The 12,116-nt window shown below is 44.3% G+C and overlaps 1 protein-coding gene across 3 annotated transcripts in view; it reads right to left on the bottom strand.

The window, feature by feature from the left end:
- LOC5568773 (protein phosphatase PHLPP-like protein) overlaps positions 1–12,116 on the bottom strand; it is a 70,340-nt gene that overhangs the window by 32,696 nt on the left and 25,528 nt on the right. The window lies entirely within an intron of this gene.

The raw sequence follows: 12,116 nt of genomic DNA, 5'->3' as shown, positions 1-12,116 counted from the left end.
ATGTACGCTATGCTATGGATGTGCGCACATGTAGCGCGCCGGAGTCAAAGAAGCATGCGACAAATTGTTGCCACTGCGCCTACCTACTGCAAGATCCCCTGTGATTAACCTTTGAGTGCACGACAATGGGGCTTTTATATTTTTTGTTGATAAACATATCGATTGAACTTTTGCATGATCAGAGTTTCGATTAAACGGCAAAAACAGAAATTAAAACATGTGCTGCACCAGCTACTTACAATATTATGGATAGAATAAAGAACGCATTGGCAGTTTTTTATGCAAAATGGTAAAATTTGTATGCTTAGTTTTCGACTTTGAGAGCTCCGATTTCTCTAAAATTTCTACCGTAGCTCGAAAACATTATTTGGAATGAGATAGCTGTTTATATACTAAACCAACGTTTGAGTTGTAGCCATTTTAAGAAAAATGGAAAAACATTAATTCTCTGTACTTTTCCATCAAACTACCCCTATGAATTTATTCATATGCCTCTTTGCTCTATTAGCTTAATTCTGATAAAATTATGAAGACTGACCAAACAATTTCATCAGGGTTTTTACATTCAAATAAAAACAATTCGAAACGAGGTTGAGTTCTCACTAAATTAATGATCTCGTCAAGTTTACCATTGGTAATTAAGTGTGTAGCTTGTTGTTACTGACCAAATGAATTAATTAACACGTTTTATAACCTTCTGTCTGTGCAAAAATAATACGTTGTCCCCAAAATTGGGGTCATATTGACCCCAATTCAAATAGCGATAGCTTCGTGATATTTAAACGCATTTTAATTTTTTTTTTCTGCAGTTTGGAAGAATAATTTTATGAAATTTTACTAAAAAAAAAATTCAAAAAGTGGATGTTTTTTGAGCTAGCGTCATCATACGATGGAATTCCCAACTAATCATTGTATATTATAGTGGTCCTGTTCCTTTTGCAAATCTGCACCGAAAAAAGTATAGCTTTACATACACTACTCGTCATAAATGCGGCCTCGCTTGAAAAAGTATTGCAACACTTAGCTGAACACGGCGTGTCTGGTAGAACAATATTATCACAAAAAAATAGGCATCGCTAAATCTTTCAGCATTCGAAAATATAGGTTTTTAGCTTTCATTTGACGGGTTCCCCAAAAAAATCCACCGAGGGATCTCGAACATTTTTTTTATTTTAAATTTTTGTTCCTTGAAGTACAATATTTTCAAATATAATCATGGTAAAAGACAGTTATTTTTTTCTCTCAAGCTCGATGGTAGCCCAAATTTCAAATGAAAGTTGATATAACATAGATATATAAGATTACATATTGTAATAGACATAACTGTCCTATGTGATCTTGGGGATACGACACTTACTCGTACAGTGGAGGACACACTCAGTTGAGTTCAACTAATTTCCATTCTTTTGCCATGATCCGCACAGCTGAGCGGTAAGAAAATTAATTTTAACTGATATGTCAGCCTAACATCAAGTGTACTTAAAACAGCACCTTTGGGTGCCGTTACCAAACGTCACTTTTACTAAGATGTCAACAAACGACCTTTTACCGAGATTTGCACAGCTGAGATCGGCATTCGGATTTAAGTGTGTATTTGATTCTAGTGTATAACTGTTTCTGTTCATATTTAGAAAGGATTAATTTTCTTTTCCTTCTTTCTGAAATTACACCCCTATTGAGACAAAGCCAGGTTCTCAAATAAGAGTTCTTCGGTTACTCATTAACTGAGAGTTTGATTCGCCTATCATGATTGTTTTTTTTTATATTGTGTGTAAGAAAAATATACTCGACCGACGAGATCTAATCAACCATCCTGAAAATTCCACAAACAACGTAACGCTCTAGGGGGAGGGGGGAATAGCGCTTAATTTTTCCATACAAAAAACGTTACGGAGGGGGATGGGGTGAGGTGATCAAAAATTTCCGATTTTAGCGTTACGTAATAAATGGACGCTGCCAAACGATTGATACGAAATAGAGCTATTTTGAACCATTTTTACAAATCAATATCACTTGCTGCTGGGTTTATATTGTCATATTTTCCACAATTAAAATGATATAAAAAAAAAACAACATGCCAAAATAGTGATTCTTTGAATTGAAAATAGTCTTGCAGTTGTGTAAACTCAACTGTTATATCCTTGAAAATATCGTGGTCAATAGGCACAATCTGGCTTCATAATTAAGCAAAAATGCCACATTTGAGGAACAGAAAATCAAGATTCAAGAAACGCCATTCCATGACCAAGTTAGTACTAACAGTTTGGACCAGACCAAAAGAATCATTGAGTCATTTTTTTTTTTTCAAACAGTACGAAACAGTCGATAAATTCGATATCTTTAGAAGTTTGTTCATTATGTCTCGGCAACGGAAATTCCATGGACATCTGATATAAAAAAGGGACACATGATTTGAATTTGGAGATCCTAATTTGACTACTCCTGACTTAAGTTTATGGAGCTACTGTAAAAACAGAGGCAGAGCTCAAGGTAGACTCTTGAGTCGCTACCCCCCAAAAAGCTCCAAAAGGTAATGTAAAATGCATGCTGTATGGAGCTCATTTTGCTACGACCAATAAATGCAGCCACTTGATTGATGTTGCTTTCATGAAATAGCCCAAAAAAATGCAAAAGTTACACCCTGTATTCGCTGATGTCCGCACGAATGGGAAGGTATTTTTTCGAGATATTGAAACCCTTGTCATAAAAATCTACTGTAAATTGCAGTTACTCAACTCTACGGGGCAAGTGGGCACATGAAATTTAACTTTTTATTCTTCCTCATAATATTACGGTTCTTTTGAAAAATTTCCGTTCTGCGGTAGCCGCCAAGTTCTACCGCAGCTGTCAAAGTTCTACCGCAGCCTTGAGAATCATCTAATCAAAGAAAGTTCTCAATCAATAACTAAGTACTCAACTAACTCTAAGCTGGGAAGCAGGCTATGTCCCAGCAGAGGTGTAATGCCAGACAGAAGAAGAAACAATTTAATGTATTCTAACCATGAAAAGAAACAGTGCTTGGTTAGATATACTTCCACAGTATGAATAAGTGAACAGTCGAGCTTACAACATATCTAATCGAAAAAGTGTCCTATAGCTCAATAAATTCTCAAAATCACATAGGACAGTTTTGTTTTTTACAAAATGAAACTCAATACATATGTATATATATTTATTTTATGAACTTTTATATGGAAATAAAACATTTATCCAACGCAGCTGTCTTTTGCAATGATTACATTTAAAAATAATGTATTCTAAAGAACAAAAATTTAAATAAAAAAAAATGTTCGGGATCCCTCGGTGGATTTTTTTGGGGAACACGTCAAATGAAAGCTAAAAACCTATATTTTCGAGTGGTGAAAGATTTAGCGATGCCTATTTTTTTGTGATAAACCTTTTCCATATACACGCCGTGTGAATAATATTAACTCTGAAAAGTTTACCATCACCTCAAAACAAGAACATTCATGATGCAATATCTCGAGATTCTGATGATCTATAATGGTGCGGTCTTCAGCAAAGTTGTTCATCAGATCATTCCATTTCATTTATTTAGTTAACATCTAAACAGATAACACTGAATCAACAACTTCACGCCACAATACTCGGTTCGCATTCTCTCCATCCTCGGTTCTGCCCCACGCTCGCCAAATCGATACGCTTGATCCGCCCACCTAGCTCGCTGCGCTCCACGCCTTCTTGTACCAACCGGATCCGAAGCGAACACCTTCTTTACAGGGTTGCTGTCCGTCATTCTTGCAACATGCCCTGCCCATCGTATCCTTCCAGCTTTCGCCACCTTCTGGATACTAGCTTCGCCGTAGAGTTGGGCGAGCTCGTGATTCATCTTTCGCCGCCACACACCGTTTTCCTGCACACCGTCAAAGATCGTCCTAAGCACCCGACGTTCGAAGACTCCAAGTGATTGCAGGTCCTCCTCGGGCATCGTCCACGTTTCATGCCCGTAGAGGACTACCGGCCTTATGAGCGTTTTGTACATGGTACATTTGGTACGGGCGTGAATCTTTTTTGACCGCAGCTTCTCCTGGAAGCCATAGTAGGCCCGACTTCCACTGATGATGCGCCTCCGTATTTCACGACTAACGTTATTGTCAGCCATCAGCAAGGATCCAACATATTGACTGGATATCGTAAAAATCGTACCCCGGCTGTTAATCCCGGCTCTCCGCATAACACTTTCTAGTGCAATATTGAACAACAGGCACGAAAGTCCATCACCTTGTCGTAGTCCCCGGCGGAATCCAAACGAATTGGAGTGTTCGCCTGAAACCTTCTCACAATTTTGCACACCTTCCATCGTCGCTCTTATCAGTCTCGTGAGCTTCCCGGGAAAGTTTTTATCGTCCATAATTTTCCATAGCTCTTCGCGGTCGATACTATCGTATGCTGCCTTGAAATCGATGAAAAGGCGATGCGTTGGGACCTGGTATTCACGACATTTTTGGGAGATTTGCCGTACAGTAAAGATCTGGTCCGTTATCGATCGGCCATCAACGAAACCGGCTTGATAGCTTTTCATGACCTCGTTTACTACAGGTTGCAGACGACGGAAGATGATCTTGGATAATACCTTGTAGGTCGCATTTAGAATGGTGATCGCTCGGAAGTTCTTACAATCTAACTTGTCGCCTTTCTTGTAAGTAGGGCATATTACCACTTCCTCCGGTAGCTGTTCTGTTTCCCAGATTATGCCTATCAGCCGGTGCAGACAAATGGCCAGCCTCTCCGGGCCCATCTTTATGAGTTCAGCTCCGATACCATCTGTTTACTCACGAACTTAACGGACTTCACGATCTTGGTTCAAGTCGTCGGATAACTTGCACTAAGTGAAATTGATACGCGGGAGCACTTATACGGAGGGATGGTAGTGAATTTATTGCACTTTTCTTCTTCACAATCGTACAAAATGTGAACTCGCGACGGTTGTAGGAAAGAGATCTATTCATGCGGAAGGTTTATTAGAGACTAGCGAGATCTACAATTTTGCTGGTTGACTGACCAGCTGCGATGTTTTTGGACATCGGGTTTCTGCCTGCGATCGGCCCTATCGTCGATCGTGAAGCGATCGATATGATATGGGAATATGAAGTAGACTGATTATTTGCACTGGTTAGAGCGATATAACTATATCTACGCTTATCAGGTAACTGCTCGACTCGGACACGAGTTATCTAACTATTGATCTTGTAGTGGTGAATAAGTATACTCGAACTGAAACGAAACCTTTCGTTGGTCGGCGCAAACATACCGGCCGCCTTGAAATGACCTAATTTCAACAACTTCTAACTTCTTATATCCTATTGCATTGGCATACATCTAAACACAAAACGGTTCACTAGTTGCTTTCCGGAATCAACGATCGGCTACTGGTGTGGGAATTTCTGCTACTGTTGATCCTTGTTGTCTCGTCACATTTCGCTCTCGGATAGGCATGCGTGGTATCTATCGTTCAATCGTGAGGACCGCCCACGGATTCCTCCACGACTCGTCTCCGGCGAGAGACGCTTCGACCTCGGCTGAGGGACTTCTTGAGGGATATCTGTCCAGAGCGTAGAAATGTTGTTCATGGGACTGGGCCGTTTTTCGCGTGATGCTCGATGCAAACCAAAGGAAAATCAGCTCTAGTCGTCTCGGGCTCACTGCAGTCGGAGGGGGCTCGTCGGAATAACCCAGTAGCATCCTTGGAAGGCGATGATCTTCTCCACATACCCTGCTGATCAAACGGAATGGTGTTTGATTGCACGAAATAACGAACAAAATACAGGACACGTAACTTTGTGTGGGGATTCCTCAACCCCCACAAAATACTTGACGCAACAACTTCTTTGGTAAACAGGTAGACTGAAGATTTGTTGATTTGAAGAACTTCTCAGTTGGGCATAAATCATCAGTTGACATACGGAACTTCAGGAGATCGGGTGGACGGCCCCGGCCGCCGTGGATGGACTATGGAGGATACAACATTCCCTGAGCTTTTTGATCATAATGTAAAAAACAAAAACTTAACTGGAACGCGGAGACCCGAAGGCCTCCGCAGCGCCGGACGACGCTTCATGGAACATGAATCAATCCTCCTCGCGCGTTGCAGATCGCGCTCCTTCGTTGTCCTGTATTGGCAGGACACAAACTTTGGAGATTGCTCGCAGAAAGTCTCCGTCCTTCGTGCGAACTTTGACGACGCGGATGTTGCCGTCCTTCCCTGGGTGAATCTCGGTGACTCTGCCCATTCGCCACTTAAGAGGCGGCACGTTGTCCTCGCAGAGCAGCACCATGGTGCCGACGAAGAGATTATTCCGCTGTCTGGTCCATTTCGTACGGGCTTGCAAATTCGACAAATACTGGGTTGACCAGCGATTCCAAATGCGTTGGAGGAAGTACTGCACGCGCTGCCATTTTGAAAGCCTCGATTCGTTGATGTCTTGCAGAGATGGTTCCGGCATTGCTGTGAGAGGCCTACCCACCAGAAAGTGGCCAGGGGTTAGGAATTCCAGGTCATCAGCATCGCTTGAAAGTGGCGTAATTGGCCTCGAATTGAGGCATGCTTCAATTTGGGCCACAAGAGTGGCCATTTCATCCGACACGAGAACTGTATTGCCTAGGGTACGCTTTAGATGTTCCTTCATCGACTTCACGGCGGCCTCCCAAAGGCCTCCGAAGTTTGGCGACTTCGCAGGGATGAATTTGAAGTTGATGTTTTCCCAGGATGTCTCCTCAGTAACCGCCTTGATGAAATCTTGATTGTTGAACAATTTACGAAGCTCATCTAATTCACGCCGTGCTCCGACGAAATTTGTTGCGTTGTCGCACATCAGAATTTCGGGTCGACCACGGCGAGAGACGAACCTTCTCAGTGCCGCGAGGAAAGCTTGAGTCGTGAGGTCTCCTACCACCTCCAAATGAACAGCCTTCACAGCAAGGCATACAAATACTGCGACAAAACATTTTATTGGACCGCCCTTGCGATAGGGATACTGAATATAAAACGGACCACAGTAGTCCACTCCTACGCGCATGAACGGTGGAGCTGGAGTGACACGTTCTGCTGGTAAGTCCGCCATGAGTTGCTCGTGAACCGTCGGTCGTACGCGAAAACATCTGACGCAACGATGAATGACCTTCCGAGCCAGGTTACGTGCTGACAGTGGCCAATACTTTTCCCGCATACTGGCCACCAGGAGTTGTTGTCCAGCATGCAGATTCTTCTGATGATAGTGAACGGCGATAAGGATCGATAGTGGGTGATTATTGTCTAGGATGACAGGATGCTTCCGCCCTGCTGAAATGTTGGCATTCTGCAATCGGCCACCGACCAGGAGGATTCCATTCACTATGCGTGGAGCTAGCTTCCTCAGCCTTGACGTTGACTTAACTTCGCCAATTCTGCGCAGCGCTGCAAGATCTTCTGGGAAGCTCTCTTGTTGCGCTAGTGAGAGAAGCTGATGCAAGGCTTCAGCTCGTTCCTCGTGCGTTACGAAGCCAATTCTACGATCGCTAGTGTTTCTACAGTTGTACGTGAATCTCCGAATAAGGGACACAGTGCGAACTAGATCTTGAAGTGAGGATCGTAGACCAAAGATCGGGCTGGGTTCGACAACTTGAGCTGGAGCTGATACCGTTGTTTTTTCTTCGAGTAACGCAGGATCTAAATCGTCAGAGTTGATGGTTGCAGTTTTTGGCCAGGAAGCGCTGTCCAAGCACAGCCAAGGTGGTCCTTGCCACCACATCCCGTAATCTTTTAGCTGATCTGGAGCCATTCCCCTTGACAGAACGTCCGCAGGATTGTCTAGTCCCGCGATATGATTCCAGATACCTCCACGGGTGATGTGCTGGATCTCGGATACTCTATTGGCCACGAACATAGCCCAGCGCGACGGAACAGCAGCAATCCAGCATTTGACGATCATTGAGTCAGTCCAAAAATACGGTTGGGCCGTGATTTTTATGCTTTGCACGACCTTTTCGTACAAATGTGCACCTGTGAGTGCAGACGATAATTCTAAGCGAGGAATAGATGTTTGTTTTCGCTTCTTTTCTAGGTCTTCGAGTGGAGCCACTCGAGATTTTGCCGTAAGCAGTGCTGATGTAACTTTTCCGTCGAACGATGTGCATCGCAGATAAATGCAGGCACCATACGCCTTCTTGGACGCATCACAGAACATGTGGAGTTCGGCGGATATTGTGTCGCTTCCAAAAGCAATCCAACGAGGGACTTGGAGATGAGTGAGGCCCTCCAAACTTTCTCGAAATTCTCTCCACCAAGTTTGAAGCTCGTCCGGTAGAGTATCGTTCCAGGAACACTTTGTTCTCCAAAGGTCCTGGAGAAAAACCTTAGCTGGAACTAAGCTAGGTCCAACCAGACCAAGTGGATCGAAGAGCTTCGCGAAATCGGACAGAATAATTCTCTTAGTAATCTCAGTAGCAGCGTTCCACTGAGGTACAGTGAATCGGAAAATGTCCAATCGAGGTTCCCATTTGATTCCAAGGGTCTTGACGGTGGGGGTTGAGAGTTCGAGATCTAATGACGAACGTTCATCTCGTAAGTAAGGCGGGATCTGATCCAGCACTTCTCGAGAATTGGAGCTCCACTTCCTCAGCGTAAGTCCGGCCGTTCCTAGAACGTGAATCAGATCTCTTGAAAGCTGCCCTGCTTCCTCAACGCTGTCGACGCTCTTCAGTATATCGTCCACATAAAAATCATAGATAATTGTCTCAGTGGCAGCAGGAAAGTTAGCCTTTTCATCCTCCGCCAACTTCTTCAGGCAGCGCGTTGCTAGATACGGCGCAGATGACGTGCCGTATGTGACGGTAGTCAGCACAAAAAATCGAATTGGTTTTGTAGATTCTTCTCTCCACAATATACATTGCAGTGGATGGTCCAGAGGGTGCATCTTAATCATCCTATACATCTTCTCGATGTCGGCTGTCATCGCGTACTTCCGCAGGCGAAAACGCAATGTGATTGAGGTGAGATCCTCCTGGACTACGGGACCCACCATTAACGCATCATTCAATGAAACTCCAGAAGAACTCAAGCATGACGCATCAAACACGACACGCAATTTTGTAGTTGTGCTGTCGGGCTTGAGCACCGCATGATGTGGTAAAAAGTACGTAACCGGAAATGTGCTATACTCTTTTGGTGAAACCTCGCGCATGTGCTGCATCCGGAGGTACTCGTTGATGAACTCAATGTACATTTTCTTCCCTGCTGGATCCATGTCCAATATTCTCTCGAGTGCCATGAATCGACGAGTGGCGATGGCTTGCGTATCTCCCAGACGCTCAACCAGAAACTGTTTCTTCGGCAACTGGACGACGAATCGGCCGCTTGGATCTCTTTTCGTCGTTTTCTCAAAATGCGTTTCACATGCTGATTCTTCCAACGACAGCGTGCTAGTGGTGCGACACGATTCCAGCTCAAAGAACCGCGCCAACTCTTCTTCAATTCTTTCGGTAGCGCATGCTGACACAGATGGCAGGGTGATTGAATCATTCGGAATTCCACCGGACACGATCCAGCCCAGCAGCGTGTTCTGCAGTACCGGACCGGAATCGCCTAGCTTGATTTGACGTTCGGCGATCATCAGCTCTAGATACACTTCAGCTCCAATTATCAGATCCACTGCTCTAGATTCGTGGAATGTTGGATCGGCCAAAATCAACTCCTTCGGAACGTTCCAGGATCGAATATCGATGCTTCTTGTTGGGAGATCGACAGTTACTCGAGGCAAAACGTGAAATTTAAGGTTTGTCACGTATTTTGAAACGAGCGAATGAACTTTAGCGAAAACTGCTTTAGTGGATGCAGTTCGCGCCCCACCGATACCAGCGATCGGTAGGTGCTCACGAGTTCGTTTGAACTTGAGCTTTTGAGAGATAGCTTCAGACATGTAGCATCGCTGAGACCCAGAGTCCAGCAACGCACGAGCGAGTATGGTGTTACCGAACTGATCGCAAAGGTTTACGACAGCGGTAGAGAGCAAAACAGTGTGTGGAACATGGCGTGTTGATGAGAGAGGTGCAGTGTGGTAACTTGTACTGGGGCAGTCTGTGGCGGAAGTGTGTGAATGAGCATTACTTGCATTGGTGGAGTTTTGTGGATCTGTGCGTCCACTTTGTGTAGGCTGAGTGTTTGTTGACTGACCGTTTGGTGTTGGCTTAGCTTGTGGTGGTTGCGAGTTCTGTCCTTGTGGTTTCTTTATCGGCTGATTCCCATTTGACTGTCCAGATTTTGTTGATGAATTCGCGGTGGTCGACGAGTTCGCGTGAAGCAACGAGTGGTGACGTTGACCACAGTGGAAACACGATCCTCGAGTGCAAAAACGAGCAATGTGTCCCGAGGACAAGCAATTCAAGCAAAGCGAGTGTTTCTTCACGGCATCAACCCTTTCCGCAATTCGCATTTTGGAAAACTTTGCACACTTAAAGGCGGAGTGAGCCGATTCTCCGCAAAACGGACAGCAACTTGTTGATTGGACACCAGCATGACTTATCGACGGTCGTACAGGTTTCCTCGATTCAGCTTGGAACTGCTTTCCAGGAGTGATAGACTGCAGCACCGAACAGTGACTTTTCAAAAACTTTATCAGGTCCTTATACTTGGGAACTTCTTTAGAGTTGTAATGCGACTCCCATTGCCTTAATGTTGTGGGATGCAGACGCTTGCAAAGCATGTACTGCAACAGCGTGCTCCAACCTTCCGTGTCTTCACCAATCTTGGTGAGCATCTGAAGGTTTTTCTCAAAACCGTTCACTAGCCTACTCAACGATTCGAAACTTTCTTGTCGAAGAGACTCGAGTGCAAATAACGAATCCAAATACGTCATTACCAGCAGCTTCTTGTTCTCGAATGCATTTTCCAATGCCTCCCACGCAATGGCATAATTGACAGCAGACATCTCGATCGATGCGATCTCTTGCAGTGCGTCGCCCGTGAGAGAGGTTCTGAGATAAGTGAATTTATCCATGTCGGAAAGGCAATTGTCGTTGTGGATTAAGTTCTTGTAGGTGTCACGGAATGTAACCCAATCCGACATCCTTCCGTTAAAGGTAGGCAGTTTTAGCTCGGGGAGCTTAACCTTAGACTGCGACACAGCTGCATTTTGATACTGCTGAACCTGCTGCACGCAGCTTGGACCAGCCTGAAGTAAACTGAAAAAGGCTTTCTTCAGCTGGTAAACTTCGTTCTCGAAATCCTTAATGATTCTCGCATTATCACGATCGTGCTGTTTCTGCAACCTGATGTGACGTTGCAGCTTGGCCTCCTCTGACTCCTCGGTATCAGTGGAAATATCACCATCTCCAACATCTTCGGTCAGCATCTCGATCCTCAGTCGCACACCAACAAATTTCTCCCATATTTCATCCAGCTTGGCGATGCGGAGATCGACGTCATGTCTGTCGGCTCCTGCTTGATGGGCATGAGCAAACTCCTTCATGTTCTCCAGAGAAATCCGCAGAGAACGCTCCTGCTTACACAGCAGTCGGTAATCATCATTCACTGACATAATAAAACACTATTGTATCTCACTTGCACTTCACTCGAACGCGACACTCGGATCGACCACGCGGTTTGACTGGACAATGGGGGTTTTGACTGGGAATCGGACAAAGCAAACCAACCAACGAAGCGGACAATGCCTAGAGAGATGGCGGACTGGTCAGGGCTCAGCTCAGTGCAAAATGATATGGACGACACAATTTGATCATGCAAGCAATTGTAATAATCTTTATTATTTATTATTATACTTATCCTGTTATCCTGGCAAATCCGTCCGGTCTCGTCTGGTAGCTCCAATGGTGTCTGTTAAGTACAAACATTATTAGTTTAATATTTGGCTCTTTCTGAGCATCCCTAGACGGTAGCATAATTTCTCCCAACCAAATTCACTCTCTCGAAAAGCTTAACGCTATCAGTTGTGGTGCGTATATACGCCTAGGTAATAATAAATTTTTGGTTTTGTTGCTATCGCTCTGTTCGCCATATGATCAGTACGCAATAAAGATCGATCACGAACGGTCGCCGGTTTTTCTCTAGCTCGCCGAATTAATTACGTATTTCTATACGCCGGTCCTAGAAGAATAAAGTGCAC

Source organism: Aedes aegypti, chromosome 2 (genome assembly GCF_002204515.2).
Source record: "Aedes aegypti strain LVP_AGWG chromosome 2, AaegL5.0 Primary Assembly, whole genome shotgun sequence".
NCBI classification, from domain to species: domain Eukaryota; kingdom Metazoa; phylum Arthropoda; class Insecta; order Diptera; family Culicidae; genus Aedes; species Aedes aegypti.
This window is presented reverse-complemented; position numbering and strand designations above follow the sequence as displayed.